Source organism: Mustela erminea, chromosome 3 (genome assembly GCF_009829155.1).
Source record: "Mustela erminea isolate mMusErm1 chromosome 3, mMusErm1.Pri, whole genome shotgun sequence".
NCBI lineage: Eukaryota > Metazoa > Chordata > Mammalia > Carnivora > Mustelidae > Mustela > Mustela erminea.
The window spans coordinates 121,057,127-121,065,150 of record NC_045616.1 but is presented as its reverse complement, the minus strand read 5'-3'; the positions used below and the strand labels follow the sequence as shown (position 1 = coordinate 121,065,150).

General features: G+C 42.2%; 1 long non-coding RNA gene across 1 annotated transcript; it reads right to left on the bottom strand.

Moving 5' to 3' along the window:
- Window positions 1–888: 888 nt before the first annotated feature.
- LOC116586814 lies at window positions 889–4,815 on the bottom strand. The gene is made up of 3 exons (XR_004284158.1): window positions 4,774–4,815; window positions 1,898–2,070; window positions 889–976 (listed from the first exon to the last, which is right to left on the bottom strand). It is a non-coding gene; the product is annotated as an uncharacterized LOC116586814 (long non-coding RNA).
- Window positions 4,816–8,024: the final 3,209 nt, after the last annotated feature.

The following is an 8,024-nucleotide window of genomic DNA, read 5'->3' as shown; positions in this document are numbered from 1 at the left end:
TTTTCACCTTTTGTGCTCTGTTTTTTAGTGAGACTTACCATTTGGAAACTCAGGTTTTTTGGTCATGGGAAATTATACTGAATTTATTCTTGGATGATTTTCTCTCTACTGTTTTTTCTTTTCTCTGTTTCTGGAACCCCTATTATGTATATGTTGCATCTTCTGGGGGGATTCCCTGTTTTTTCTTATATTGTCTTCCTTGTTTTTCTCTTTGTCTTTTTGTGCTTCTGTTTGGGAGGTATCTTCCACTTCATCTTTGAGTCTTTTCTTTAGCTTTTCATTTCTCTTACCACAGTTTGAATTTCTAACAGTTCTTCCATGTTTTCTAATTCTATGTTGAATAACATTGTATTTTCCTTTTATGGATACATTATCTTCCCTCCTCTCTTTCATGATACTAATGGCAGGTGGTGGTTTAAGCTCTTCATTTTCCTGAATAGCTTCTGTGTCACCAAGTTCCTTTTTTTCCTTGTTTGCTGTCCTGTTGTGTGTCATTCATTTTAAAGGCTTTATTTAAATACTTAGTCATTGCTGGCTATCTGCTCATACTTAAGGATGAAAACCAAAAAGTGAATTGAAAGTCTTGTGTGTGTATGCTTGCATTTTAAGGTTATAGCTGGGCTACTTTATGAAAAATCCTGCTCTTGGTTTTTCAAGTCTTTTATTCTTTTTTTTTTTTTTTTAAGATTTTACTTACTTGTTTGAGAGACAGAGATCACAAGTAGGCAGAGAGGCAGGCAGAGAGAAGAAAGGAAGCAGGCTCCCTGCTGAGCAGAGAGCCTGATGTGGGGCTCGATCCCAGGACGCTGGGATCATGACCTGAGCCGAAGGCAGAGGCTTTAACCCACTGAACCACCCAGGCACTCCTCAAGTCTTTATTCTTGAGCTGCTTAGATTACTCATGTAGAAGTCTTCCAGTATCTTGCCTGGAGAATATGACTGTCATTGATTTGGTAGTCCAACTGGAGAGTAAAAGCTGGAAGTCAACAACATTTAGGCTGTAACTATTTGCTTAGTACCCTTGCTTTGAGTATAATACCCTCTTCCACATTTCTTCCCGATGCCTGCATATTTGGAAATCTTGAGTTTATTCATTCCTAACGATAAATTTCTAGTTTTCCATCAAGATCTGTTAGGGGTAGTTTCCTTGCTATGCAGATTTGGGAGAACATCTGGAAGCCTAACTGTTTTTTAAACCCTCTATAATGGAAAGTTTCCAACATAAACCAAAATGGAGGGAAGAGTATAACAACCTCCCATCTTTCAAGTATCCAGCTTCAATACTTGTCAATATTTTTCCAATTTAGATACTTAAGATATAGTTATAGCCCACCCTCCTACGTTGAGTCCTGCCTTCCCCATCTTCTAGAAGTCCTGGTACTACCAGTCCCTGAACTTCCGGGAATTTCTTTAATACAACCCGCGTTGCTTTCTGTATTTTGTTTCTCTGCACAACCACCTTAGAATTCTGCTGGCTTAGTTTTGCTAGTGCAGTTTTCACTTTTCTTTCTGCTTTCCTCAGTTTTTATTATTGCTCCCTCCATGTCTGATTTCTGCCAGACTGAAGTTTCTGTTCCCCTGAACAGACCACACCCTCTCTGACAGCTGAGATGTTAGATGCCCTCCACCTGGAGCCTTCCTTCCTCATCTCCTTGGTGGGCTCATATGTTACATCTCATTGCAACCTTCATATTTTCCTAGAAACTCCTTTGACCCCATGATTATGGGTGCACAGCCTCTTTCCTTCTTCTCCTTTCCCCTCTACTTTATTCTACCAAAGTACTTCTGTCACTGCACTGGAAATGCTGGTCTCCCTCTTTGAATGGTGAGTTTTGGAAAGACAGGTATATCTTCCAGTGCAAACTATATATGCAGCAAAACATTATTAGATATGTACTATAGGCTGGAAATGGCTGAGTGTTAATTCTCAGACGTAGGCACTATTACCATCCCCACTTTATAGATGAGAAAATAAGGTGCTGTTTGTCATTCCATAGGTTGGCCATGTTCTCCTCACCAGTAAGTAGAGGAGGAGTCAGGAATGGAATCAAGGCTGTCTGCTTCCAGAACCTGCCAGGCAAAGGGTATTTCAGATGCGGTTGTAGAATAAATGTGCACACAAAGGTGTGATTGAACTGACCAGGCAGGCCCAGGGCAGCCAGGAGGTAAAGAAGCCCCATCTGACAGCTTCACCCAAGGTAGTTCTGTCTTACCCAGCAGCACTGGATATTTCCTGTCTGTGACAAAAGGATTGAAGGTCATTGATATTCATAACTGCAGATATTCATCTGTAGCCTGCCCTCTGGACACCCAAAGAAGAGACCTTCAGAATCATAACAGAGTAGTGTTATAAGTTAGCATGTGAGTGGATTCTGTCCTCTCAAGAGTCTAGCAGAGTGTCTGGGATTTCATAGGTTTTCCGTGTGTGTTGAGAGTTGCAATAAATCAGCCAATATGTCAAATCAATTGAATAATCTACCCTTCAGTCTCTAAGTGCCAAGTTAAAGGGAATTTTAATCTATCTCATACCTGGGAAATAAATATTACAAAAATTATGAGGTCAAAGTTTCTCTCTACCCTCCTGTTCCCTTTTAGCATCTACTCTTCCTTGTCCTGGTACCAGCCTCAAATATCTAGAATACTAATGCTGTCCATCTTGTGCCCTGCCCATTTCCTCAGATACCCTACCTGAAATATCGTCTCTGCATTGTCAGTCAGCTAGTATTTATTTATTTCTGAAAATGTCTATGGAGTACCTACTAAATGCTAGGAGTTTAGTGGTGAGAAAAAATAGTCGTGATTCATGGGGATCATCAAGTTCTTGAATTTCTATTGTGTGCTTTGTCCTGAGCATGGCTTTGTAAGAGATACAAAGAGGCAAAACAATGCCTGTGCCCTTCAGGAACTTACAGTCTAGATGAGAAAGCAGAACGAGCACACACACAAAATTAGAGCACAGGTAGGAATTAAACTGTAGAAGACTTTGGATAAGGTAGTAGGCTCTCCCGAAAGGGAGATAACAATGTGAGGTAGGGGTTAGCATGCACCACAGGAATGTGTAGAAGAAGATTAAGGATGGGAAATCAAAGATTAAAGAATTTTTTATAACTGTCTCACTTTTCCACTAGACTGTCAAAAGCTTACCTACTGTGGTTGGTACCTAATGGTTGTACTGTATCACCAATGCCTAAGGCAGAACTCAATAAATAGTTATAGAGTGAATGAATGAATGAATGAATGAATGAATTTTAGGGAAGAAGAAGAAATGAAGGTAGATGGATAAGACAGATCTAGAGCATGGGCTGTACTTTTCTCTCTTGAGGGTATTGTTCTCTTGTCCCAGATGTTAGTACATTGTCTCATAAACTAACCTTTAAAAATCCCTTTCTGCCTTGAGAATCTTTGGTTCTGTGATTCTTATTCCTGCTGAAATGCTAATTGTTGGTAATAGCTTAATGTTGGATTCCTCCTAGAGCTATTTACATTTTAGCACTGGACTCCAAAGATGCCTGCATTCCTAACTGGAGAAATTTTAGGCACTTAGACAGAACCAGGGTTGGGAGAGATATTTATAGACAGCACAGGATGGATCCCTGAGTATTACCTTACATGGTGTTCTCTGCTCTACCTACCCACTAGGGTGACTCAGGAAGAATGGTTTTGGCAGCCACGTTCTTCCCTCAGGGAAATTATAGAGTTGTTTTTTTTTCCAGTTTCCTTTTCCTCTGTCCTGCCTTCCCTCTCCCTTCCTTCTCACTCCTCTCCTCCCTTTCTTTTCCTCTTATTCCTTTGTCTCTGAGTCAATGAATGGGCATCTCATCTACTCAACCCTGTAGCCTTCCCTAAGTTATGTTTCCATAACTTGTCTGTCAGCTCTGATTGCCGTCAGGGATGGGCTTCTCCCTTAGCTCCTGGTTGGCAATGGAGTCCCTGAGTTTATAAGAGAACAAAAGATGGTCCTTTGTAAGTGTGTGTGTGTGTGTGTGTGTGTGTGTGTGTGTGTGTGTTTGAAGGAGAGAGCACAGCACACAGGTGATAGGGGCTGAGGAGAGTGAAAGAAGGAGATGTGGGATATTAATATGTAGATATATCAGTCGGTTGATCAGTTGTTGAATTAATAATAATTTAGGTCAAGTTCTTGGGGTCTGTTGTATTAGGACTCATCAACATTTAGGACAACTTTCAAGTCTCACTGGTGTTAGCGTATCATTCCCGTTTTATCTTCCCATGTCGAATGTTCACCATCATCCCAAATAGGATCTCCACTTCTACTGTGTGGTTTAATTCATGTTGTTTTTTTTCACCTGATGTGCCCACTCTGCCCTGATCTCTGTATTATCAAATCCCACCTGAGATCCTAACTCCTGATACATTTTCTCATCCCCTCTTTGAGCAGAAATCTGAATCAACTGAAGAATCATCTATGCAAGAATCTGAAGAGAGAGGTTCTAGGCAGAGAAACAGCAAAAGGGAAAGATTCTGAATCTGGAACCTGCTAGGTGGATTGATAGACCAGCACAGAGACCAGTCAATGTTTGATTCATCTTTGTATTTTCATTGACAATGATAACATTTGGTTGAACGAATCAGCGTTATTTCAGTGTTTTCAGGGTTGAATTCTGAGTGATATAGAAGATATTTATTTGGTACTGCTGGGGCCCTAAGTGTTTCCCATACCTTTTCTCCTTTATTCTTAAAATATCCCAATGAGATAAGCGTTATTCCCACTGTAGAGAAGGAGTAACTAAGGCTAAATGGGGTTTAGTGACTTACTTGAGGTTACAGAGCCAGTAAATGTTGAGGGGGGGATTCTCTTTGGTGGCAAAGTCAACAAGCTAGCCTTTTGTTAGGTCATTTCCTTTGTTGCTTACATGTGCACAAGACTCTGGTCCTTCAGCGTGCAGCAAGGATGACCTCAGTTTGCTGATGGAATTCTTCAAATCCACATCTGCTTCAAGCAGACATCATCTAGAAATATAGGAAGTGTCAATTTATGGGGGCGCTGCTCAGGTTTTGAGTCCTCTTCCCTCACCAGCCCTCATCTTAGCCCCTCCCCCAGTCCCTAAGACTTTGTACTTGGGAGTGGGGAGGAAGGAAAAACATTGACCAGGGAACTAAGAGGCTTGGGTTCCAGTACTGTTCATCTACTTGATTTTTGACTCTTCCAAGCCCCTTAAACTCTCTTGGAGCCCTGGGTCACCTCAGAAGAACATAGCCTGTGTCTGGATTTTTCCAGATCCCACCTTTGTGTCTTTTCCCCTTGCTGATCCTATTATGTATCTTTTTGCTTTAATAAGGTTTAGCCATGAGAGCTTCTAGCAGACCATCAAATGTGTGCATGGTCTTTGAGAGCCCCAGAACACATACTCACAGCAATGCCCATAACAATCCAAGGAAGGATGACAATGACTTGTGTAGGATGACAATGGCTAGTGTAGGTGGCATAATTTACTGTTTTGGTCTAGGAAGGGACCTACTGCCCTCTACCCCAAACCTCACACGTGAACACATATTTGAAATTCTGGGATCGTTTTGGTGGAGGAGAATATATATGTATGTTGGAGAGTGATGTTAAAGATCAGAAATAGAAAAGAATAGAATAGAAATTGTACATAGAAAATGTATAGTATATACATTTTGGGAGAGGGGGAGGGAGAATAAGCTCACCAGAGCCAGATTTTGGCTTCATATACCTTTTATTTGAGAGCCCAGATCTGAACTATTATGTCTTATAGCCACTCCCTTTGCCCCCTTAGAGTTCTGTTGGAGGAGTCACATTAGAGGGCTTTCAAAGGACCATGCACTATACAGCTGGGGAGGTTCTCTGTCAGTCTCAATGCATAAAGCACACAGCAAACTTGCTTTATTTCCTCCAAAAATGGGTAAAGTGCCACCTAGATTGATTTGTATGTGATTTTGGTTTGTTTCCTTAAATGATTCCTGCATCAAGCCAAAATCATTTCAAGAGTCTTTGCTTTTAGGTTTTAAAATAGCTGGTTCTTCATGAAAACCAACCAACCTGAGAACTTGTAGGTAGGGTTTTCTTTGTTGATTGAGATGATGGGGAAATCATCCAATGGGAGAGCCATGGGCAGAAGGCGGGGAGCGGGTGGTAGTCTCCTGCTGAGAGGAGAGTGAGGTGGCAGGGACTACCTGTGAGTGACAGATGGTACAGCACCTCGGGGGCTCACAGGAGGTCCACATGGCTCTTCCACTTCATTTTGTGTCATCTCTGTTAATGATTTTTTCTGTGTATGAAATCTTTGATTCACAGAATATCAATTCCAAGAATTGGTTGACCTTACATTAAACCAGTCCATGACCCTAATTTTGCAGAGAAAGAAGCTCAGATCTCGAGAAGGGAAGGGGCTTGTCTAATGTCACCAGAGAAATTAGTGTCAGGGCCACAGTGAAGAGCCCATTCTGCTGACTCTCAGCTAATATGCTTTTCCTTCTGTCTCAGGGATCACCAATGGCAGAGTGGTCTTAACAATATTCCTTTAAGTTCATGGACACCCTTATGAATTTTCAAATTTTCAGAGCTATGTCTCTTTTAATGGTAAGGAAACAGGTGTAAGGTGTTCGAGGGAGTCACTAGGATTTGAAGCTCATTTTAACGGAATTTTTGCATTTTATACTACTCGGGACCGTAGGATTTTAGCAATGATAACAGCAGTTATTATGACTGTTGCTCTTAGAAGGCTGTTAGCTACAAGGAACAGAAACTGTACTGGAAGTCATTTAACTAACAGTGACTTATTTTCTCATCTAGCTGGAGCAAGCAGTCTGGGAATAAGGCAGACCCAGGGTTGTGAAGAATTTGGTGTCTTGATGACATCATCGTTAAAACCCAGGTTTCTTCTGTCTCTGCTCTACCATACTTGGTCTATCAGCAGGTCTCCCTCATGGGCACAAGATGGCTTAAATTAGCATAAGAGCGTCAATAAGCAAGAGGCTTGCAGGTACCTCTTTTGTGTATTTTTTTTTTTTGTAAGGAAAACTTCCAAGAAGTGACCCAGAAAAATTCTTCTCAGGTCCCCATGGCCATGAGTGGGTCACATGCCATTTACGCATGCAGTCCCTGGCAAGCAGAAAAGGCCACGCCACGGAGCCCCTTCTAGATATGCTCCCTGGGACCATGGGGCAGGGTCCGCTGCCACTGAGAGACGTGTTCAAGGAGAGGTGAAGTGACATGACCAACTTCACACAGCTAGAAAGTGGCAGAAAAAGGAATCCAGTGTAGATGTATCCGGAGCTACAACCATTGTTCAGTGCCACTACACAAAAACGCCTCCCATTCTGGTTTCCCACATTCACTCTCTCCTCCACAGGACCACTTGCCAAATTCCAGCCTGCATGCCTAAGTCACTTTGGCTGGTGATTGCAGGATCGTCTCCTTGCCAGGTCAATGTCAGCAATCAATCCTCATCTCCTGGGCATGAAAACCAGCCGATTAGAGCTGTAAGTAGGTGTTGAACAACACAGAGGCAGCCAGAGCGTCCGTCAGCATTTTCCCCCCCTGGCGCCTGGGCATTAGCAAATATGCTGAGAGAGGCACCCCTGGTCCATGGCTGTTGGGAGCACGGAGTGTCATCAGAGCAGATGATTTGAGAAAAGTAGAATGACAGGATGTCAGAGCTGAAAGGTCTCTTAGACTTGGTCTAGTGTGGCTCCATCACTGTAGTGAAGGGAAAAGAGGCCCAGAGGAGGGAAGGAATTGCCTAGGATCACATAGAAAACCACTGAGAGATCCAGAGGAGAGCATGCCTGGGTTTATCCAATGGTATTTTCAAGGCTTTTTGAAGTCTAACTCCACGTACCAGTGGCTTACAATTCTCACTTATGAAATCAGTAATTTTTTAAAATGACATCTGAAAAACAAAGGTTTTTAAGACTCTATTGTCCAATCCCAGTTAGGCGTCTCCTGGCTCTTTCTGGAGAGAAGTGCTCATTGACATATATTTGCATGGGTTAACTGCTCCAGGTAAAGTCCTGCCAGGTTTCTAGGCACAGACAGGCAGCGT